General features: G+C 34.7%; 1 protein-coding gene across 1 annotated transcript in view; it reads left to right on the top strand.

The window, feature by feature from the left end:
* Nucleotides 1-26,501, top strand: part of LOC149807532 (uncharacterized) — a 125,783-nt gene that overhangs the window by 78,588 nt on the left and 20,694 nt on the right. The window lies entirely within an intron of this gene.

Below are 26,501 nucleotides of genomic sequence, written 5' to 3'. Positions count from 1 at the left end.
AGTTTTGGTATTATATTAACAAGTAAGAATATGATTATCCTTTCCTGACTGACAAAAGTAAAAATAGTGAATAAATCATATAAAATATTTTAATTGTATTATTTGCATTTATTTATATCTTTTGGTTAATACTAAGATGAAAATCTGAACGTTATAATTATGGCCTATGGCCAAATAATTTTCCGGAAATATTCTTTTTTTTGGAATTGGTGCATCTATTTACATCACTATCTTTGTTTCTGCTTCAACGTATCAGTCATCAAAGGGTTTCTGTGTTGGGTAGTTTGGGCCTTAGAGCACATTACACTATATGGAAGAAAATTCAGATGGATTTCAGCAGTTGAACGAAAACATATAATAAAATTATCGTCCATTATAGGAGCGACCACATTACATTTCGACCTGAAGTGGGAATTACATTAGGTGGTAGTTCCGTAACACCCTACGCTGGAGTACGTGCAAAAGTAGGCCCTGGTATGGAAGTAGGGTTTCACGTCGATACAAAAAGTAAGAAACATATGTATAGCTATTTACACTCGCTTCATGTTCTGCTGGATGGTGAATATTTTCTGAATATAATATATATTTGAACACTTGTATAACTTTCTTTGCGGTATGAATTAAATATGTATCAAAGAGATATTACGCACATACAGAATACCCACATTTACTAAGTTCATTTGGTCCACTGATATCCTCAGTACCTTTTATAGAAAGATACCCTCTAAGATGCACAGCTAGTAAGTTAAGGCCATGGCTACTCGATGGAAAATAAATCAAAGTTGTGCCTAAATTTGGTGAAGCTAAACGTAAGTTTGAGTTAGATAAATGCTATCTTATAAAAGTAGTTAGTTTTATTATTATGTAATACCAAAATAAGTTTGTAAAATCTGATATCGGATACAAATGTTATGAAATTAAGTTTATGAAATTCTAAGATTATAACCTAATAAATCATTCACTTTTACTAGCTTACCAATATCTTACAATAATGGCCTGTTAGTTGCTTTGAGTTAATTGTTTTTAATTTATGTTTTGTCTCGTTTGGGTGGGTGGTATAATGTACATTCTTGAAAAGTGTGTATAAAATAAAAAATGTTTTCATTGTATTGTGTAGAGTAGTGTGTCGCTTCTATTTGTTATAATAAAATTATTTAGCATTGGGTTGGAACAGTGTTTGACTTTTGAGAATTTAAACTATGGTCACCGGTGGATATATTATCCGAACACTGGTCTTGCGATCAAAGTTACTATTATTTCATATTTTTCTCGATGATTTTAAAAAGTTATTTGTGGGTATGTCATCTAAAGGATTATATATAATTATACCGTATTGTACTTTTAGAAGAATGGTCAGCGGACGCGGCGCTCACCAGAGGGGATTTGTCAGGAAAAGTAACAGTAACAGGTAACTCTGGGAAAGACCAAAGCAGTACATAAAACAGTGGTTTCGTCCTTTCCCCTCACAACTACAAGAATTGATCTTAGGATATTATTCGTCCAACATTATTCTATCACGTCTGGTCCATTTTTGCCTTTCAATCACATATTATATTGTAAGATCAATACGTCTATAAGCAACTTAAATTAAATTAAACTATCCCATGATGTTAGTGTGCGAAACATTAAACCCACGTATGTTCAACTGAGTAGTGAACAATAGACATACTAAGAAACATGTTGAGCTTGAACCTCATCAAACTGGGTGTTGCTTTTGCACACGCTTAGTTAGATAAACTGACTTGTTGTAGCTAACATGCACGCTTGTCTATCAGTATAATATTCAAATATTATACAATATAAGCTGCTTGCAAATTTTAAAAAAAAGACACATAACAAAAATGTAATATTTATGTGCTGAAAATTTCAAACAGCATGCATATCTTTAAAAGATTCATTTTAAATTAGAGAGCACATGCAAATACAAACACCATCACACTATAACAGTTGATAATGACTGTTAACGCTAGCACTGTCTGCCTTGTTCAAAATGCAATATAGCCAAATGGTTCACAGCATGGATATACTTGCCTAGTTTCTTTTTAATGAAACATTTATGCAACGAGTGGTATATCATTGATACAGCGTACATACTATACATATATTTTATTTATATTAAATACAAATACATATATCTGCCCTTTGAACGGAGTTAAGATTTACTACAAACAGCTGTGTATTAACCGAGTGAATGACACACACGAGTGTGTCCGCTGTAGTTCTATGTCATTTATATATATTCACAATCATCTCTGCATATTGATAAGTTGATTGCGTTCTTATCTTAATTTCTATTATTCTTGACATTGATTAAATCAATATAATCCACAATTAATGATTTAAACATGAAAGATGGGTTTGTATGATGACAGTAAAGCGCTACAAACGCTTAATTAACTACGCCATTTACATGAACGCTTAGAAACAGTACCACTGACCATATAACTCTCTCTTTCTTGCACTGTCCCTCTCTCTTTCTCTCTCTCTCTCTCTCTCTCTCTCTCTCTCTCTCTCGCTCGCGTCGCTTTGACTTTAAAACTTTTATCATCATTCATAAGTCCAGATACATCATGGGATAGCACAAACGAAAATCCTCTACGCTCCTCATTACATAGATTTTAGTTTGCATCTTGCTACGATGGTCCAGAGAGAGAGAGAGAGAGAGAGAGAGCGGCCTTTGGAAATTTTCATGATTAATTAATTATAATTGATTTTTAGAACATTTTAATATTTTTAAGAAGCAACAACAATAGAAAAACGTCAAATACATCACAGTATATCTACCACGTAACCGAAATATCGACATGGTTTGCAACTTTGTATCATTGATAAACAATTCTGATAAATCCAAAGGAAAATGCACACATATAAATTTATAAATTACGATGAACCATATTCGTGTAGGTTACTTGGTGTAATTTATATTTCAAGTTTGTAATCCAGCCCAAATTATTTTTCTTTCTAACTTCACATTTCTGCGTAGTTGTCCGTTATGCATGCGAAGAGAGAGGAGAACAGAAAGCTGAAAACGGGGATTATTATTACTGTTTGTCTTTATTTTCATACGTCACTAATGATTAATGTATTTCAATTTTTCATTGATCTATAGTCAACTGCAGACGGTCGCGATAATGTTCATATATGCGTATTAATACGCCATTGGCGGATCACAATTTCATATACCAATAGTATTGGCATGTCAAATTCTTTTATACCAACGCTTTAAAAGCCATGTCTTTAATGTATATATACATATTTTTTTTTCTAGGGAAAGGAAGATCTGTTGTCGAGGTTTCGGGAGAGGTATCCAAACATGTGGGTGATGTGAAACTTTCGTTGAAAGGGGGTATTAAGAATATCAAGGAAGGTAAAGTGAAATTTAAAGTTACATGAATTCTTTTACATGGATGCATATTTGCACACAATAATCTATCTATCTATCCATCTATCTCTCTCTCTCTCTCTCTCTCTCTCTCTCTCTCTCTCTCTCTCTCTATATATATATATATATATATATATATATATATATATATGTGTGTGTGTGTGTGTGTGTGTGTGTGTGTTTGAGCTTGTTTTTACGGACTATCGAGACGATTCTCTATGCAGTTCAATAAGATGAATGATAATGACCATCTCAATGAAAGCGGATATTAAATTCAAAGATATCAGATGTTCCAGGGAGACCAACGTGTTATTAAGAGTGATATGTTATATTGTGTGTAACGTAGACATAATGGTATTCAGAATCACCTTTTCCAGTATCTTCTCCGTATCCCCGTATTGCGATCCATCCAGAAAGTGACGTAACAATTTCGATGATAAATGCAAGGTTGTTTTAAATTTAATTCTCATTCAAAACACATAAAACCAGTGGCCAAATTGGATTTTAGTCTATTCAGTTGATAAAGAACTTTTGTTACAAGTAGTAGGTTAGATGAGCCATAAAAGAAGATATTTGATTCGCTTCTGGTAACCAAAAGATCTTTAGAGTATTAGTTTCAATCACAAGACGATTTTCTAGGATGCGTAATGCTGGGCTCAGATGAGCTGGAGAGTTGTTTAAGATTCGGGGGATAGCGAAAGGTCATGAGTACCTGTTAGCAATTAAGAAGACATGTGGACAGAGCATTGCGCATCAGTGTTCATATCATCAACACATGAACAATGTCGAGCTCCTGATCGCCCGTGTCATCTTTACAATTTAGCAGCACATTGAAACTTTGAGCATACCTTTCGTACGAGTATACACACCTCTAACATCCTATGGTCTGCTTAAAAGCCGGAGCAAATCTGATGTGCTAATTGTTGCTAGCCTAACGATGTTAAACGCTTTCTATGGGCTGTTGGCGATCTGTGGCAGGAACTATTTCATGAGTAAATTCACGTATGGGCCAACCCACCAGGCCGTACATCAGTTCTTCCAGTATCTTGCTGCAGGGAGCGTCCATCGGCTAGGCCAATCGTACTGTGGCGAAAGTAGCTGCAATACAATATATATATATATATATATATATATATATATATATATATATATATATATATATATATATATATATATATATATATATCGCATGTCGCAACTTATTATAAAATAGACTGTCAGTTATGCATACTTCCAGAATGTGAGTTTAGTATAAGTGCGGGTGGCTGATGGTGTGTTGAAGGAAGCAATGTGTCCATGGCTAATGCAGAATGCATCGGAATCGGAAGAGCCAATGGAAAACACTGTAGGCGCCAGGAAATTTATGTGTTAAGTAATAGCATGATTGTACCATCTGTTCCAGACTTCATGGACAGGACAGACTCACTAGGTCCAAGCTCCAGCCTAAAGTCGCATAATCGGTGAGATTGACAAAAAGAAACTAATGTCGCGACTGTGCCTGAACCTTATTGGCTCGAAGCAAACACATCGATTGGTCTTGACGCCATAATGCCTGGCGTTCTGGAAATCCTCAGTCGTAAGATACGGAATTTCGTTGGTAGGGTTATACCAATTATTAATGGCATAGCAGAGAAATCTGCACCAGGTCAACAAGCCGTCACCACAAAAGTCATAGCCTATTTTAGAAGCTTTTTCGCGGAAGCAATGGGCATTGTTCAGATTGTCCATCGAGTCGCTCAAGCTACCTTCACAATTGAATAACGTCTGGAAGTGTACTCTAGTAAAGGTTTTGTTAGCATTTTGTACTCCATGTGTCATAGTACGTCATGTTTCGAAGCACGCTCGTCAACCCGTAAGAATACTAAACGTTTGGGAGCATGTCAAAGAAACATTACTAAAGTCAATAGAAGCCTTTTGCAGGAAACTCTAGTGAGAGGGCTTAAAGGAAAATATTATGCAGCTGCGCAGAACGGCTGAAAGGCTTTAGAAAGCCAGTACATTGGAAACTGACACAACATATTCATAAAAAAAATTATTTGTTTCGTCTGGGTGACATATTTCAGACTTTTCCAAATACCTAGCAAAGTCAATCAATTTAGCATGTTGCCCCAGACAAGATAACCACAAGCAGGAGACATAATCGCTGAAGAACAGGCCGGGTTCCGGAGTGGAAGAAGCACAACAGAACAAATATTCAATCTTAGGGTTCTGTGCGAAAAGTACTCGCAACACCAACAAGACATCTATCATGTGTTCATAGATTTCAAAAAGGCTTTTAACCGAGAGTGGCATGAGGCATTGTGGGCCACAATGAAGAAATATAACATGGGTCAAAAGTTAACCAATACCATCAAGCAGCTGTTCGCCAAGGCTACTAGTGCAGTAACTGCCCAAGGTGCTGTGGGGGGACTGGTTCCAGACAACAGTGGGAGTGCGTCAAGGCTGTCTCCTGTCACCCACGCTTTTCAACATCTACTTAGAGCGCATCATGAGCGAAGCCCTGGAAAACCACTGTGGGACAGTCATCATTGGAGGGCGTAACATCACCAACCTCCGCTTTGCAGACGACATTGATGGGCTGGCAGGCAGTGAAGATGAGCTAGCCACCTTAGTGAAGAACCTGTATGAAACATCTTCCAGATTTGACATGGAGATAAGCGCTGAGAAGACAAAACTGATGACAAATAGTGGCAAACAAATCTCAGCCAAGATTGAAGTCGGAGAACGTGAACTGGAAACAGTAAGCCAGTTCAAATATCTTGGTTCCATAATCACTGAGGAGGGATCAAGAGCAGAAATTTTGTCAAGAGCAGCACAAATAATGGCAGCTATGTCAAAGCTAAGACCCATCTGGAGAGACAAGAATATCTGTCTGAAAACTAAAATCAGACTATTGCGAGCTCTAGTCATCTCAGTCTTTTTGTACTCATGTGAGGCCTGGACCCTGACAGCAGAATTACAACGAAGAATCCAGTCACTTGAAATGAGATGCTATAAAACTATCCTTGGAATCTCTTACAGGTACCACATCACAAAAGAAGTGGGTAACACCATCAGGCACGAAGTAGGCCAATATGAGGACCTCCTCACCACCGTCAAAAAGAGAAAGCTGAAATGGTATAGCCATGTCACTAGAGCCAACAGTCTATCCACACCAGTCCTGCAGGACAGCGTCCAGGGTGGCAGAAGGAGAGGCAGACAGAGAAAAAAGTGGACTGACAACATCACAGAATGGACAAGGAAAAGTTTTGCGGATACACAGGCATTGACACATGATCGAGACAAGTGGAGGGAACTGGTCAGATGTTCAGCAGCACAGTGCCTCAACGACCACACTAGGTCATGAGACTGATGATGATGATGATGATGATGATGATGATGATGATGTAACTATCTATCTATATATGTATCTATTAGTCTGTTCAATTATCTATCTGTCTCTATATATATCTATCTCTTTATATATATATATATATATATATATATATATATATATATATATATATATATATATATATATATATATATATATATATATATATATATATTAGGGACGGGAGGGTCTTCTGTCGAGGTTTCGGGAGAGGTATCCAAACATGTGGGTGATGTGAACTTCTCGTTAAAAGGGTGTATTAAGGACACCAAGGAAGGTAAAGTGAAATTTAAAGTTACATGTAATATTTTACAAGTATGCATATGTGCACACAATATTCTATCTATCTATCTATCTATCTATCTATATCTATCTATCTATCGATATATCTATCTATATATCTATCCATCTATCTATCTTACTATATATCGATCTATGTATGTACATATGTATATATATAGGTATCCAAACATGTGGGTGATCTGAAACTGTCCTTGAAAGTGGGTATTAAGGACATCAAAGAAGGTAAAGTGAATTTTAAAGTTAAATGTAACAATTTATAAGTATGCATATTTGCTCGTAATATTCTATCTACCTACCTACCTACCTACTTATCAATTTATCTATCCATTTATATATTTATTTATCTATCTAACTCTCTCTCTCTCTCTCTCTCTCTCTCTCTCTCTCTCTCTCTCTCTCTCTATATATATATATATATATATATATATATATATATATATATATATATATATATATATATATATATGCATATATGTTTGTGTGTGTGTGTGTGTGTGTTTGTGTGTATGTTTGTGTTTGTTTGTACGGACTATGGAGCCGATTCTCTATGCAGTTCGATAAGGTGAATGACAATGACCGTCTCAATGAAAGCGGATATTAAATTCAAAGCTATCAGAAGTTCCCGGGAGACCAACGTGTTATTTAGAGTGGTATGTTATATTGTGTGTAATGTAGATATAATGATATTCAGAATCGCCCTTTCCAGTATATTTCTGTGGGGTGTTGGCGGTCTGCGGCAGGGACTATTTCCTGAGTGAGTTCACGTATGTGGCCAGTTCTCAATTTTCCAAGCTGTACATCAGTTCTTTCCGTATCTTGCTGCAAGGAGCGTCAATCGGCTAGGCCTATTGTATTTTGGCGAATGTGGCTGCACTATATACACCGCATGTCGCAACCTAGCATAAAATATTCTCTCAGCAATGCATACTTATAGAATGTGAGTTAAGTATAAGTGCGGGTGGCTGATGGTGTGTTGAAGGATGCATTGTATCCATGGCTAATGCAAAATGCATCGGAATTGGACGAGCCAAAGGAAAACATTGTAGGCGTCATGACACTTATGTGTTAAGCAATAGCATTCTGGAACGGAATTTTCGGAACTGAGGCAGTGAATATGAGAAAATCAAGCTGATGCGTGCAGAAAATAAGGCAATGCCGCACTACGGTATTGATCTTGCAAACCTTTGGTCCAAAATAGCTTATTAGGGTGTCCGATGTATATATATATATATATATATATATATATATATATATATATATATATATATATATATATATATATATATTCTAGGGGAAGGAGGATCTGTCGTCGATGTTTCTGGATAGGTATCCAAACATGTGGGTGATGTGAACCTCTCGTTAAAAGGGGGTATTAGGGACATCAAGAAAGGTAAAGTGAAATTTAAAGTTACATGTAATGTTTTACATATATACTTATTTGCACTTAATAACCTATCTATCTATCTATCTATCTATCTATTTATCTATCAATATATCTATGTTTCGATCTATCTGTTTGTGTATATATAGATACCTACATACATGCTTACCTACCTACGTGCCATTGTGTGTCTATTTATCTATTTATCTATGTATATATCTATCTGTCTATCTATATATGTATCTCTATCTATCTATCTATCTATTTCTTTATGTTTCGCTATATATATATATATATATATATATATATATATATATATATATATATATATATATATGTACCTACATACATGCCTACCTACCTAAGTGCCTGCAAATCTATGTGTCTATATCTATATATATCTCTCTCTCTCTCTCTCTCTCTCTCTCTCTCTCTCTATATATATATATATATATATATATATATATATATATATATATATGTGTGTGTGTGGGTGTGGGTGTGGGTTGGTGTGTGGGTTTGTTTGTATGTTTGAACTTGTTTTTACGGACTATCGAGACCATTCTGTATGCAGTTCAATAAGATGAATGATAATGACCCTCTCAATGAAAGCGGTTATTAAATTCAAAGCTATCAGATGTTCCAGGGAGACCAACGTGTTATTAAGAGTGAGATGTTATACTGTGTTTAATGTAGACATAATGGTATTCAGAATAGCTATTTTCAGTATCCTCTGTGTTTCCTCGTATTGCGATCTATCCAGCAGATAGGGTGGATGAGCAATAAAGGAAGACATTTGATTCCCTCTCGGTAACCAAACGATCTTCAGAATATTAGTTTAAATGTTTTGTCACAAGAAGATTTTCTAGGATGAGTAATGCTGGCCTCAGATGAGCTGGAGAGTTATTTTAAGATTCGCATGATAGCTAAAGGTCTGGAGTATATCTTAGACAATTAAGAAGTCATGTAGACAGAGCATTTCACATTACTGTTCATATCATGAAAACATGAACGATGTCGAGCTCCAGATTGCCCGAGTCATCTTTACATTTTAGCAGCACAATGGAACTGTGAGGATACCTTTTGTACGGGTATACACACCTCCTGCGGTCTGCTTCGGCCGTTTCAAATCTGCGGTAGGAACTATCTTATGAGTAAATTCACGTATGCGGCCAGTTCTTTACTTTCCATACTGTACATCAGTTCTTTCCGTATCTTGTTGCATGGAGCGTCAATCGGCTAGGCCTATAGTACTGTGGCGAAAGTAGCTGCACTATATACATTCCATGTCGCAACCTAGTATAAAATATTCTCTCAGCAATGCATACTTATAGAATGTGAGTTAAGTATAAGTGCGGGTGGCTGATGGTGTGTTGAAGGATGCATTGTATCCATGGCTAATGCAAAATGCATCGGAATTGGACGAGCCAAAGGAAAACATTGTAGGCGTCATGACACTTATGTGTTAAGCAATAGCATTCTGGAACGGAATTTTCGGAACTGAGGCAGTGAATATGAGAAAATCAAGCTGATGCGTGCAGAAAATAAGGCAATGCCGCACTACGGTATTGATCTTGCAAACCTTTGGTCCAAAATAGCTTATTAGGATGTCCGATGTACCTTTTATGGGAAATTATCTGGTTCATACATATTGCGTATGCGTGACGAGGTGCATACCATATTAGACGAGAGAAGAAGTAAGTCATATTTTATTCACGCTCGTAACAGCATTATGTCTATCATTAACGAGATGGGGGAAGTTATTTAAAAAGGGTTGTTAGCAAGAGCAGACTATACCGCTATTATAGTTGATATGGTGCCACAGGCTTCTACAATAAGCCATGAACATGTGCTCCCAGTTACAAACAATCCCAACAGCGCATGATTGTAGCATCAGTTCCAGCCTCCATGGAGAGGACAAACTCGCTATTTCTAAGCTCCAGCCTAAGGTCACATAATCGGTGAGATTGACAAAAGGAAACTAATGTCGTGACTGTGCCTGAACCTCAATGGCTCGAATCAAACACATCGATTGGTCTTGACGCCATAGAGCCAGGCGTTCTGGAAATCTCAGTCGTAAGATAGGGAATTTCGCTGGCCTAGGGTTAGACCTAGTATCAATTTCACAGCTAGAGAAATCTGCACCAGGTCAACAAACCGTCACCACAAAAGTCATAGCCTATTTTAGAGGCTTTTTCGCAGAATGGGCATTATTTAGATTGTGCATCTAGTCGCTCAAGCTAGCGGCACAAATTAATGACGCCTGAAAGTGTACACTAGTGAAGGTTTTGTTAGAGTGTTTCACTCCATGTCTCGCAGTGAGTCCATTTTCGAAGCCAAAGCTCGTCCACCCGTAAGATTACAAAACGGTTGGGAGCTTGTCAAAGAAAGACAGCTACTGCCAATAGAGGCATTTTGCAGCCACTTCTGCTGAGAGGGCTGAAAGGAAAATAACATGCAGCTGCACAGAACGTTTGAAAGGCTATTTGTTTCGTCTGGCTGACATGTTTCAGATTTTTCGAAATACTTCTCAAATTCAATCATGTTAGTATATTCCCCAAGACAAGATAATTACCATCTATCTATATATCTATCTATCTATTTGTTTATCTATCTATGTATCTATATATGTTTCGATCTATCCATATATATATATATATATATATATATATATATATACCTACATACATGCTTACCTACCTACGTATCTCTGTGTTTATCTATCTATCTATCTATATATATATATATATATATATATATATATATATATATATATATATATATATATATATATATCAGTCTGTTTAACTATCTATCTCACTATATAACCATCTATCTCTTTATATATATATATATATATATATATATATATTCTAGCGGAAGGAGGACCTGTTGTCGAGGTTTCTGGAAAGGTATCCAAACATGTGGGTGATGTGAACCTCTCGTTGAAAGGGGGTATTAAAGACATCAAGAAAGGTAGAGTGAAATTTAAAATTACATGTAATATTTTACATGTATCCCTATTTGCACATAATATTCTATCTGTCTATCTAACTGTGTATCTATCTATATATCTATATATCAATCTATTTATTTATATATTAATATATCTATCTATGTTTCGATTTATCTATATATGTATATATATACCTACATACATGCCTATCTCTCTCTACGTGCCTGTGTATCTATATATATATGTAATATTTTACATGTATGGCTATTTGCACATAATATTCTATCAATCTAACTATCTATCTATCTATGTTTCGATGTATCTATATATGTATATATATATATACCTATATACATGCCTACCTACCTGCATGCCTATGTATTTATCTCTCTCTCTCTCTCTCTCTCTCTCTCTTTATATATATATTTATCTATATTCTAGTGGAAGGAGGATCGGTTGTCGAGGTTTCTGGAGAGCAATCCAAACATGTTGGTGATGTGAACCTCTCGTTAAAACGGGGTATTAAGGACATCAAGAAAGGTAAAGTGAAATTTAAAGTTACATGTAATATTTTACATGTATGCCTATTTGCACATAATATTCTATCTATCTATCTATCTAACTATCTTTCTATCTATCTATCTATCTATCTATCTATCTATCTATTTATATATCTATATATCTATGTTTCGATCTATCTATATATGTATATATATATATATACATATACCTACATACATGCCTACCTATATAATTGCCTGTGCATCTTTTATCTATCTTACTACCTGTCTATATATATATATATATATATATATATATATATATATATATATATATATATATATATATATATATTCTAGGGGAAGGAGGATCTGTCGTCGATGTTTCTGGATAGGTATCCAAACATGTGGGTGATGTGAACCTCTCGTTAAAAGGGGGTATTAGGGACATCAAGAAAGGTAAAGTGAAATTTAAAGTTACATGTAATGTTTTACATATATACTTATTTGCACTTAATAACCTATCTATCTATATATCTATCTATCTATCTATTTATCTATCTATGTATCTATGTTTCGATCTATCTGTTTATGTATATATACATACCTACATACATGCTTACCTACCTACGTGCCATTGTGTGTCTATTTATCTATTTATCTATGTATATATCTATCTGTCTATCTATATATGTATCTCTATCTATCTATCTATCTATTTCTTTATGTTTCGCTATATATATATATATATATATATATATATATATATATATATATATGTATATGTATATGTATATATGTACCTACATACATGCCTACCTACCTAAGTGCCTGCAAATCTATGTGTCTATATCTATCTCTCTCTCTCTCTCTCTCTCTCTCTCTCTCTCTATATATATATATATATATATATATATATATATATATATATATATATATATATATATATGTTTGTATGTTTGAACTTGTTTTTACGGACTATCGAGACCATTCTGTACGCAGTTCAATAAGATGAATGATAATGACCCTCTCAATGAAAGCGGTTATTAAATTCAAAGCTATCAGATGTTCCAGGGAGACCAACGTGTTATTAAGAGTGAGATGTTATACTGTGTTTAATGTAGACATAATGGTATTCAGAATAGCTATTTTCAGTATCCTCTGTGTTTCCTCGTATTGCGATCTATCCAGCAGATAGGGTGGATGAGCAATAAAGGAAGACATTTGATTCCCTCTCGGTAACCAAACGATCTTCAGAATATTAGTTTAAATGTTTTGTCACAAGAAGATTTTCTAGGATGAGTAATGCTGGCCTCAGATGAGCTGGAGAGTTATTTTAAGATTCGCATGATAGCTAAAGGTCTGGAGTATATCTTAGACAATTAAGAAGTCATGTAGACAGAGCATTTCACATTACTGTTCATATCATGAAAACATGAACGATGTCGAGCTCCAGATTGCCCGAGTCATCTTTACATTTTAGCAGCACAATGGAACTGTGAGGATACCTTTTGTACGGGTATACACACCTCCTGCGGTCTGCTTCGGCCGTTTCAAATCTGCGGTAGGAACTATCTTATGAGTAAATTCACGTATGCGGCCAGTTCTTTACTTTCCATACTGTACATCAGTTCTTTCCGTATCTTGTTGCATGGAGCGTCAATCGGCTAGGCCTATAGTACTGTGGCGAAAGTAGCTGCACTATATACATTCCATGTCGCAACCTAGTATAAAATATTCTCTCAGCAATGCATACTTATAGAATGTGAGTTAAGTATAAGTGCGGGTGGCTGATGGTGTGTTGAAGGATGCATTGTATCCATGGCTAATGCAAAATGCATCGGAATTGGACGAGCCAAAGGAAAACATTGTAGGCGTCATGACACTTATGTGTTAAGCAATAGCATTCTGGAACGGAATTTTCGGAACTGAGGCAGTGAATATGAGAAAATCAAGCTGATGCGTGCAGAAAATAAGGCAATGCCGCACTACGGTATTGATCTTGCAAACCTTTGGTCCAAAATAGCTTATTAGGATGTCCGATGTACCTTTTATGGGAAATTATCTGGTTCATACATATTGCGTATGCGTGACGAGGTGCATACCATATTAGACGAGAGAAGAAGTAAGTCATATTTTATTCACGCTCGTAACAGCATTATGTCTATCATTAACGAGATGGGGGAAGTTATTTAAAAAGGGTTGTTAGCAAGAGCAGACTATACCGCTATTATAGTTGATATGGTGCCACAGGCTTCTACAATAAGCCATGAACATGTGCTCCCAGTTACAAACAATCCCAACAGCGCATGATTGTAGCATCAGTTCCAGCCTCCATGGAGAGGACAAACTCGCTATTTCTAAGCTCCAGCCTAAGGTCACATAATCGGTGAGATTGACAAAAGGAAACTAATGTCGTGACTGTGCCTGAACCTCAATGGCTCGAATCAAACACATCGATTGGTCTTGACGCCATAGAGCCAGGCGTTCTGGAAATCTCAGTCGTAAGATAGGGAATTTCGCTGGCCTAGGGTTAGACCTAGTATCAATTTCACAGCTAGAGAAATCTGCACCAGGTCAACAAACCGTCACCACAAAAGTCATAGCCTATTTTAGAGGCTTTTTCGCAGAATGGGCATTATTTAGATTGTGCATCTAGTCGCTCAAGCTAGCGGCACAAATTAATGACGCCTGAAAGTGTACACTAGTGAAGGTTTTGTTAGAGTGTTTCACTCCATGTCTCGCAGTGAGTCCATTTTCGAAGCCAAAGCTCGTCCACCCGTAAGATTACAAAACGGTTGGGAGCTTGTCAAAGAAAGACAGCTACTGCCAATAGAGGCATTTTGCAGCCACTTCTGCTGAGAGGGCTGAAAGGAAAATAACATGCAGCTGCACAGAACGTTTGAAAGGCTATTTGTTTCGTCTGGCTGACATGTTTCAGATTTTTCGAAATACTTCTCAAATTCAATCATGTTAGTATATTCCCCAAGACAAGATAATTACCATCTATCTATATATCTATCTATCTATTTGTTTATCTATCTATGTATCTATATATGTTTCGATCTATCCATATATATATATATATATATATATATATATATATATATATATATATATATACCTACATACATGCTTACCTACCTACGTATCTCTGTGTTTATCTATCTATCTATCTATATATATATATATATATATATATATATATATATATATATATATATATATATATATATATATATCAGTCTGTTTAACTATCTATCTCACTATATAACCATCTATCTCTTTATATATATATATATATATATATATATATATATATATATATTCTAGCGGAAGGAGGACCTGTTGTCGAGGTTTCTGGAAAGGTATCCAAACATGTGGGTGATGTGAACCTCTCGTTGAAAGGGGGTATTAAAGACATCAAGAAAGGTAGAGTGAAATTTAAAATTACATGTAATATTTTACATGTATCCCTATTTGCACATAATATTCTATCTGTCTATCTAACTGTGTATCTATCTATATATCTATATATCAATCTATTTATTTATATATTAATATATCTATCTATGTTTCGATTTATCTATATATGTATATATATACCTACATACATGCCTATCTCTCTCTACGTGCCTGTGTATCTATATATATATGTAATATTTTACATGTATGGCTATTTGCACATAATATTCTATCAATCTAACTATCTATCTATCTATGTTTCGATGTATCTATATATGTATATATATATATACCTATATACATGCCTACCTACCTGCATGCCTATGTATTTATCTCTCTCTCTCTCTCTCTCTCTCTCTTTATATATATATTTATCTATATTCTAGTGGAAGGAGGATCGGTTGTCGAGGTTTCTGGAGAGCAATCCAAACATGTTGGTGATGTGAACCTCTCGTTAAAACGGGGTATTAAGGACATCAAGAAAGGTAAAGTGAAATTTAAAGTTACATGTAATATTTTACATGTATGCCTATTTGCACATAATATTCTATCTATCTATCTATCTAACTATCTTTCTATCTATCTATCTATCTATCTATCTATCTATCTATTTATATATCTATATATCTATGTTTCGATCTATCTATATATGTATATATATATATATACATATACCTACATACATGCCTACCTATATAATTGCCTGTGCATCTTTTATCTATCTTACTACCTGTCTATATATATATATATATATATATATATATATATATATATATATATATATATATATATATTCTAGGGGAAGGAGGATCTGTCGTCGATGTTTCTGGATAGGTATCCAAACATGTGGGTGATGTGAACCTCTCGTTAAAAGGGGGTATTAGGGACATCAAGAAAGGTAAAGTGAAATTTAAAGTTACATGTAATGTTTTACATATATACTTATTTGCACTTAATAACCTATCTATCTATATATCTATCTATCTATCTATCTATTTATCTATCTATGTATCTATGTTTCGATCTATCTGTTTATGTATATATACATACCTACATACATGCTTACCTACCTACGTGCCATTGTGTGTCTATTTATCTATTTATCTATGTATATATCTATCTGTCTATCTATATATGTATCTCTATCTATCTATCTATCTATTTCTTTATGTTTCGCTATATATATATATATATATATATATATATATATATGTATATGTATATGTATATATGTACCTACATACATGCCTACCTACCTAAGTGCCTGCAAATCTATGTGTCTATATCTATCTCTCTCTCTCTCTCTCTCTCTCTCTCTCTCTCTCTATATATATATATATATATATATATATATATATATATATATATATATGTTTGTATGTTTGAACTTGTTTTTACGGACTATCGAGACCATTCTGTACGCAGTTCAATAAGATGAATGATAATGACCCTCTCAATGAAAGCGGTTATTAAATTCAAAGCTATCAGATGTTCCAGGGAGACCAACGTGTTATTAAGAGTGAGATGTTATACTGTGTTTAATGTAGACATAATGGTATTCAGAATAGCTATTTTCAGTATCCTCTGTGTTTCCTCGTATTGCGATCTATCCAGCAGATAGGGTGGATGAGCAATAAAGGAAGACATTTGATTCCCTCTCGGTAACCAAACGATCTTCAGAATATTAGTTTAAATGTTTTGTCACAAGAAGATTTTCTAGGATGAGTAATGCTGGCCTCAGATGAACTGGAGAGTTATTTTAAGATTCGCATGATAGCTAAAGGTCTGGAGTATATCTTAGACAATTAAGAAGTCATGTAGACAGAGCATTTCACATTACTGTTCATATCATGAAAACATGAACGATGTCGAGCTCCAGATTGCCCGAGTCATCTTTACATTTTAGCAGCACAATGGAACTGTGAGGATACCTTTTGTACGGGTATACACACCTCCTGCGGTCTGCTTCGGCCGTTTCAAATCTGCGGTAGGAACTATCTTATGAGTAAATTCACGTATGCGGCCAGTTCTTTACTTTCCATACTGTACATCAGTTCTTTATATTCTCTCAGCAATGCATACTTATAGAATGTGAGTTAAGTATAAGTGCGGGTGGCTGATGGTGTGTTGAAGGATGCATTGTATCCATGGCTAATGCAAAGTGCATCGGAATTGGACGAGCCAAAGGAAAACACTGTAGGCACCATGACACTTATGTGTTAAGTAATAGCAATCTGACCCGAAATAAGTCGGAATTGTGGCAGTGAATATTGGCAAAGCAAGCTGATGCGTGCAGAAAATAAGGCAAAGCCGCACTACGGTACTGATCTTGCAAAACTACGGTCCAAAAGAATAGCTTATATGGGTGTCCGAAGTACTTTTTATGGGAAATTATCTGGTTCATGCGTTTTGCATGTGCGTGACGAAGTGCATACCATATTAGACGAGAGAAGTAAGTCACATTTCTTTCACGCTCGTAAACAGCATTTTGTCTATCATTAACGAGATGGGTGAAGTTATGTAGAAAGGGTTATTAGCAAGAGCAGACTATGCCGCTATATAACTGGCATGGTGCCACAGACTTCTACAATAGGCCCGGAAAATGAGCTCCCAGTTACAAACAATGCCAACAGCGCATGATTGTACCATCAGTTCCGTACACTGGCCAAAGCTCGTCAACCCGTAAGATTACTAAACGGTTGGGAGCTTGTCAAAGAAAGACAGCCACAGACAGTATAGGCCTTTTGTAGCCACATATGATGAGAGGGCTTAAAGGAAAATACTATGCAGCTGCGCAGAACGTTTGAAAGGCGTTAGGAAGCCAGGACATGTGAAATTGTCACAGCATATTCATATAAAAGATATTTGTTTCGTCTGGCAGACATGTTTCAGACTTTTCTAAATACTTCTCAAATTCAATCAAGTCGGTATATTCCCCCAAACAAGATAAAAATCATGATTACATAATACCGTATTGAAACATCATCTTTACATCCAGATGTGAAAACTGCTGTCAGAATTGAAATCTACAGTTAGATGACAGCAATGCATGCAAATCAAACACAATTAACATTATTATGAAACATGTCACTTATTCTTGAATTCTACCACAGCATACTTGGAAACGTCGCAAGGAAACAATTCACAAAAGTAATAATACTTCCTCTGAAGTAGATAACGCTGTACACCAATCTTTTGAATTTCTCACAAGGAATGTGATCACCGACTGTAGATGTAATGAAAATGTTGGTCTAGGTACTCTCCATCATTGAACAACATGCTTCTATTATGAAATCAGTTGTGTTGCTGCCAAAAACTACTGATTGGGCATGATTCGTTTTGAAAGTAAGGAATATTATGGTAAGATTCCAACCATGCATACAAATAAAAGTGAATTATTATATGCTGTTCTAGATAACGGTATATGTTTACTGCCGAGTTACATTGTGAGGAAAATGCATAGCCTTGATGGGTACAATAACTAATTACAGTAATATAGTAATTCGTTTAAATTAATACAATAACTATCAGTATGCCAGAGGCTGATAGATACTTCGTTACAATACCTCAACAATTGCTGAGGACAGAAAAACTAAGTTGACAAAACATTTAGAAAAGAAGTTATATATTGGCGATGATTTTCATCTGTCAGCTCTGTCAATTGTATCTTTTTCTTGAGTGTCCGTCGCACGTATATAATTTAGAGTCATCACATTAATATTTGCCATCAGAACTCGTATGAGGGGACCGATAATCATACGAAAATTAGTATTTCACATGCATGAGAACCTTAACAGCCAAAAGGAAAATACTGTCTTGAACTATTTAATAGGATTAACAGTGGGGTAAATGGTAACATCGTTAGAAGCGTCTGACCTCAAATAGGGTTACATAATAACAGTGTTAGAGTTGAACGCGATATGCAGCACTATAGGTAAGTATGGTAAATTCGGTGTTAACATTGCCCAGAGGTTTAACATGGGAGTGGTTTTTAGAGAGCCAAACAGAAAGTCCTTTGTTACTTGGCTTTCTTATAAGCCGTTTCCATATTGAAAAATTTAATGAGCTGTACGGGAAATGAAATGTTACATACCGGATCTACTATTCAAACACAGCACATATACAATCCAGCACCAGTAATTCCATTAATGTAAAAACACAGCACATATATAGTCAACAACCAGTTGTTTTCTAACCATGCAAGATAAAACCCTACGTTTCAGCAGCCAGTTTTTGATTACTATAAAACATAGACCCTACAATTCAGCAACCAGATTTGTATTAATATTTAAACACACTCCTTACAACCCAGAATCCAGTTTTTGATTACAATACTATCATACAACCATTTACACACCCCAATAAATGTGTAGTAGTTTTATACACACACTCTATACCTACATGCACAAAAACATCCTAGACAATAACACATGTGTGATGAGGAAGGGTCTTTTATATACACACTATAGCCTCACACAAACTTACACGCAGGTAGGCAATGGTAGCAGTATATTTATACACACAACTATACCCTCACACAAACAAAATATACAATGAGAAATAAGAGAAGGATAAAGGATATAAAATGTTTGTTTGTAAACATTGAGATAGATACACACAAACATTCATACATAACATTTGGCAATGATTCAAGTTTGAAAATTCAAGGTTAATAAATATAAACATCAATTTCACCACATTAAAGTACCAAATGCTAGTAATGGTTAAACTTAACTGTCCGTACGTTTCCCGACTGATTGATTTAACCAGATAAATATCATATTTATCTACTGTGATGAAGTGCTAAAACAAAGATTTAGAGTGGACCATTACAGTGGAAACGGATTGACCAATATGGTTTTAACAAAATCATTTTATAGGAAGTCCTGGAGTATGCGTGTATAAAACAGAGAGATCTATCAGTTTCTTAAGACAAGGTGGCTACAGGCCGTACAAACATTATCATCATTTTAGCTGTTATTATTATTATTATTATTATTATTATTATTGCATACGGTTTATGGCGCAACAAATTGTCATGTTATAAGAACACAAGTTCATGCACGACAAATTCATATTTGTTCAACGCAGTTCATTTTACCAGAAATGTAAATTGCAATAGCGGTATTTTTTCTACTGTAATATTCCACTCTAAATTTGTCTCGTAACAAAATGTGTACTTGAAATATATGGCCTGGCGAAATAGGTAATATTTTGAAGGAATGGCATGAGCCATACTTTTTGGAATTTTTATTTAATGCGTTCAGTTGAAAATATTTTTGTATGTACCATGGTGACAGTAGATGAGGATACTACTAATGTGGCTAAGTCAATCCGTCAGAAACAACCTGTGCTCAAATTACTTTTTATCCTTAGTTTTGTGAAATAAACTTTGATTGTTGGTACATTCTGTGGACACTGCTCGCAGTAGAATGTTAAAATAGTTCACGAGTCAAGATAAGGTCAATAAATAAACGTTGTTTTGTGACATTAAGTTTTAAGTGTTCATCAGCTCAGAAGCATAGTGTACACCGATGGCAAAATGACTATGCTAAATGCCTTGAACTCTAATGTTACGCTACTACGTTGTCAACCTTGATTCATTGCCAGTATTTCTATATTGTATGCTTAGTGCATGTATATGTCTATGTTTACTACCATAACGTAAAACCCCTCACCTTTATAATATTATTGTGTTTTTGTAAGTATAGAGTGTTTATTAAAGTCCTACCCTTTTCGTTGGAATCTAGGGGTGGTGTTTCTATTGTGAACAGAGTATGAGTGCTGGATTGTAGGAGAGATGTTTGGATAATAATCAAATAGCGGTTGCTGTATTGTAGAGACTGTGCTTGGGTAGTACTCAAATGGCATGTATAATTGGTGGGTAAGAATGAAAAAATCGGATGTTGAATTGTATGTGTGTGTGTGTGTTTGGACAGTAATCAAAAAAGCGAATGTTGCATTGTTTAGGTGGTGTGTTTGAATAATATAATCAAAATATAATGTGCATGTACCGTATGGCTCAATAATGTTACAAATGTGGAAACGGCCTATAATAACAAAAATTAACATAGCATTTGCAGTTTGGCTTTATCATACAACTACCATGTTAAATCAATGGATAATGATAACAGGGTTATGATTTCCCGTACGTATATATTGGTTACATAATGGTAATGTAAAAGATTAAATATGAGGCTAAGCACCTCCTGCGGAACCACTGCATGCATCACGTCTTACTAAATTTGATATAGACTGAACATATGTATATATTATGATTGGTAATATGTGCATACAGAGGCTAGAGTTACACACTTTATACTGCATTACAATTTTAGTCTGTCTCCAAGAGAACGTATTTGTTCCTGATCTGTTATTTAAACTTCCCTGTTTTGGACATTTTTATATCTGGACTTCATAATTTAATTTCTCTAGTTTAGTGTCCAGTCTAGTATTTGCATGATACGTGTTTCATTCCTAATTTCTTCTTCCTTAAACTATCTTTTTTTAAACTTTTATTTGCAGGTTTGTTAACTTCTCCAACCTTTGGATTATGTTACATCTCCGGTTTTCGTGTTGGATATATAACCTTCACAGTAGGGGTATTTTAGCTTGGAATATATTGCACGGAGGGTTTGTTCATTTTTTATTAGCTCTGTTTTGTTTTCCATGACAAGAGTACTTCCTAAAGTTCCACCGAATGTACCACAAGCTTAACTCTTTTACTAAACTGAGTACTTTCGTGTCTAAGTCTACCACTTAATTCCTTAGTATACATGAAAACTAATGCAGCGTTCTTCTAGTAACTTTTCTTAGGTAGTGTTATTTTATGTATTTCAAGATATTTAATAAAGAAGTTTATATGTTCTGGCGGCAGTATTGAACCAGTTGAACGACTATATCGAAATCACCGATATGTATAAATCATACATGCAGTTATTTTTCTGCAACTTTTCCTCTATTGAGTAGGATGATACAAGGTTTACTCGGCAATTTGAAGTAATCTTTAAATTACATTAATTACCGTATATCCATCTATACATTATTCATCACCCTCAACATCTTCAATCATATCGGTTGCGTTTCTTTCTATTATATCTTCATATACACTATTATGAGACCTGCTGAATACTTCCTTTGAAATGAATTTTGTTTTTGATCATATTGTTATGGTCCTGAAACACATGCAGAAATTCATACAGATTGGGCTCAAGATAAATCTGAATGCAGTAAGCTAACACGATGAATGGCATCAGAGTTTGATATCTACCAGGCCAACTGTCTGAGGAAGATTCCTGGCATCTTCTGACCAAGCAAGATCAGGAAAGAAGATCTTCATTAAAGAATAAAGTCAACATATGTTGTCCAGATTGTGAGGATTGAAATACCGTTGACTGTGGCATGTATGGCTAATCTAACTGGATACACTTCGTAAGATTATATGGTATTAAGTTAAGTAACAGAAACAACAAAGCCAACAAATTTATTAAAATGTAACAAACAATTTAATTCTCAAAGTTATAAATGAAGACTTAAGGAGAACTCACAGTATTGTGAATTAATTTCCAAATAATCTTAAAAATAGATATGTGATATGTTGTTTGCAAATGACCTTTGCAATCTATATTCATGGAGAAAAGTTAAACACCCAATACAGATATACATAAAACACCTCTCACGTCGAAGCCTTATGTGCCATCTAAGGAACGACGAGGGATGTGCAAGTTATGCTATAGCTTTAAGTAAGATTTACAGTATCATTCAATTTCTGTTGGTGTTGAGTCATCGTCGACATCATCATCATCATCGCCGTCGTCAGGATAACCAGAAGTTCCGAATATTTTCATCTCCGAAACTCGAACACCAGCGATCAGTATGATTGATCATTTAAATGTCGAATCAATAGATAAGTGTCAATTATAAATTAACAGAAACGCATATAACAAAGCACAACTGAAATAAATGAATGTCATCAAGGGGAATTTCTACATATATGGAAGAAGTGATGCAGGAACTATACTGGCTAATGCAAAAGGAACGCGCAAATAAGTAGCATAAACAACATATAAGTTAAAGAGATATTTAATATCCAAATATCATTGTCATCTGTCATGATGCATAGACATACACCATTAATTAGAAGATATCTTGGAATCATCAGAATGAACAGTTTGCAAAACGAACTAAAAATGGACTATGAGAAATCAAGCCATGGAAACAGAGAACATTAATTATACAGCAGCATAACCAAAAGGACACATTTATAGTCAATCACGTTAGAAAAGATATTAAGAAAAGGTTCACAGAAATGTTAAAGATTTAAATCTTAACATTAAAACACAGGAAAAGAGGAATCCAAAATGTTGACTGATGTCCAGGGTGTTTTCATGGCCTGCAGACAGTGTATGGCATATCCCTAACTTTTTAAATAACACAACATGAAATAAATCAAATAGGATTTTGCCCACAGGTATGGGTAGTGTAAGTGTTTAGGCTGTTTTTCCCATTTGATTAAAACAAAAATAATAAAAGATGGCGGGGAAAAAATTTGGAACTGAAGAATTAACCATGCTACATTAGAATGTTGTCAACAACCGTGTTTCCATTTACAACACGATACCGCCAACGGGTTCAAAGTAAATTCGATTATCATTTAAAAACATTTGATTATTCTTAAATGTTATCTCAGATATATCAGGTCGAGAAGATATATTCTGTAAATTCCACAATATAATTTAATTCAAAGACAGGATAATCAATATTAGGTATTGTACGGGGATGTTTGATTTGTTGATACATTCATGCACTGTTATTCGTGTTTCCAATACGTACTTTACTCGGTTATATCATCTGTTAAAATTATTCGTATCCCATATTTGAATCGTTTGGAAACAATGAGATTGAGACAGAAGAGCAAAAGATTGTATTCGACGTTGAGTCATAGTATATTATCTGATTTCTCCTAAATGATACATAGTTACTTTCAGGCCTAAAATTATATATATATATATATATATATATATATATATATATATATATATATATATATATATATATATATATATATATATATATATATATTATGAAGGTCCACCAATAGCTAAAGTTATCTTTGAAATCCTTTATTTCATAATGAATCCTCAGGAGAATGGTTCGCAGAAGGATCGGTCGCATCCTTGGACAATGGAATGTCCGGAACAGCAACAGTTACAGGTGACTGCTTGAAGGGCTATACAATGAATACAGATAGTACCGAAGTATACGTGTGATGCTCTGTCATAGTCTCCAAGACTTGATATTAAATTATTAGTACTGAAACATCATTCTCTCCAGTATTGACTTAAAACAAAGATTATAGGATAGGAACAATGTGTTTGGAATCATTTTAAGCCAAATATGAAAAATTCAATGATATAGGTATATGTAACTTTAACAAATTCAAGCCGTAGAATGATTAATTGACGCAAAGTATGCTAAGAAAATTAGAAAATGAACCTCATAACATGTTAGCTTAAGTATTTTTACGCATTTGAATCGTTGAAATTACAACAACTTGATCTTTGGGATTTATCTTTGTCTCTTTTTCATACATAATTTAAGCGTTGCTAAAGAACCTTTTGTTATTATATCATCATTTTATTAATATTTTGGAAACTGTTAGTTCTTTTTAATAATATGACTACATCAATAGGAACGCGATCTTTCAGATTGCATGTAGTCATAGAATTAAAGATTTTGAACACATATTTGCAATCTAAGTGATATCGAGCCATACTATATGATTACTGCTCTAATGTTGCTTTTCTGATCTTGTGTTGTGACCATATCCCAAAAGATAAAAGAAAGATTTACTTGTTAGACACGCAAAACATTTATTCATTGTCATCGGGTTTATAATGTTTAAACCAAGTTTTATATTATCTAATTCTATACTAAATTTTAGATTTTACACTTCCCATTGCATCGTATTAAATTTTCGTCCATTTTGACTGATACTTCCAGCACTAAAATGTACTTTATTATATATTCAAAGCGATTTTTCATTTTCACCAGCGTTTTTATAAATGTGCAGTACTGGTGAGCTAAATGAGAAAACCTTTCAAAGAAATACAAATCATTTAATGTAATATTTATTATACTTTTGTATGCAACCTTAATCCACAGCTAACTATCCATCAACATTTAAAGGAGATAATATCACGGCGTTGGAATGAGTAAGATGGGAAGCATCAGTCTGAATTTGTACAGCAGTTGAGAACTTAGCTTTCTTGGAACCAGGGTTATATTTGTAAACCAATATTATGAACCCTTAAATAGTAACAAAGTCATATAAGTCAAACAATTAGTTATTCAGTGACGTTACCCACTTATTTCTATGCCGCCTGGTGGGGAAACGTTACCCCGAACTGCAGTGAATGGTTCATAGATTGGCGAGAGACACCATGGAGATGTGTATGCGGCTACGAACTTTCACTTAGATGAATTACAACATTTGTACTTAGTCTTACGAACACCGGAAGTATGACACAGTTGTCTGCATGAGACAGAGTCAGGAAATGGAAGGCTGGAGCTAAAACGAATGGTTCGAACTGGACTTGAAAGGTTTGATAGGACCTTAATTCATAAGCAATACCTTTGAACACATATAATAGCGGCCCTCGTTGTAATAACACTTGTGTGACTAAGTTACATGCATACAATGTTCTAGGATGTCATTGTACGCTGCATATGGAGTGCAACATATATAGTGGGTACCATCACAACTATTATCCGGATATGTATATGTTATTCTCTGATTTGATATTTACACTTCAAACAATTAGATAGCCAAATACAACTGAAACTGGTATATTATATTACTGATAATTATTTTTTTAAGCAAAGGTCAACTTTAACAAATACAACATACTAATTTGACGAATCTTTTAGTATTTCTTGAGCAGAAGCAACGTGTCTAACTCGCATACTTTTTTATATTTGAGCTTCACTCAATATAATAAGTTCATAATAACTATATTATGTGTCACAATTACGTTTAACCCAACATCGATATTGTGCTGCCAAAGTAGTCCCATACCTATGCTATTTTGAACATAACATTCTGCGTAAAAATATCATATGAAATTAAGTGGAATTAGATC

This window comes from Sinohyriopsis cumingii, chromosome 1 (genome assembly GCF_028554795.1).
Source record: "Sinohyriopsis cumingii isolate HCF-2022 chromosome 1, ASM2855479v2, whole genome shotgun sequence".
NCBI classification, from domain to species: domain Eukaryota; kingdom Metazoa; phylum Mollusca; class Bivalvia; order Unionida; family Unionidae; genus Sinohyriopsis; species Sinohyriopsis cumingii.
This window is presented reverse-complemented; position numbering and strand designations above follow the sequence as displayed.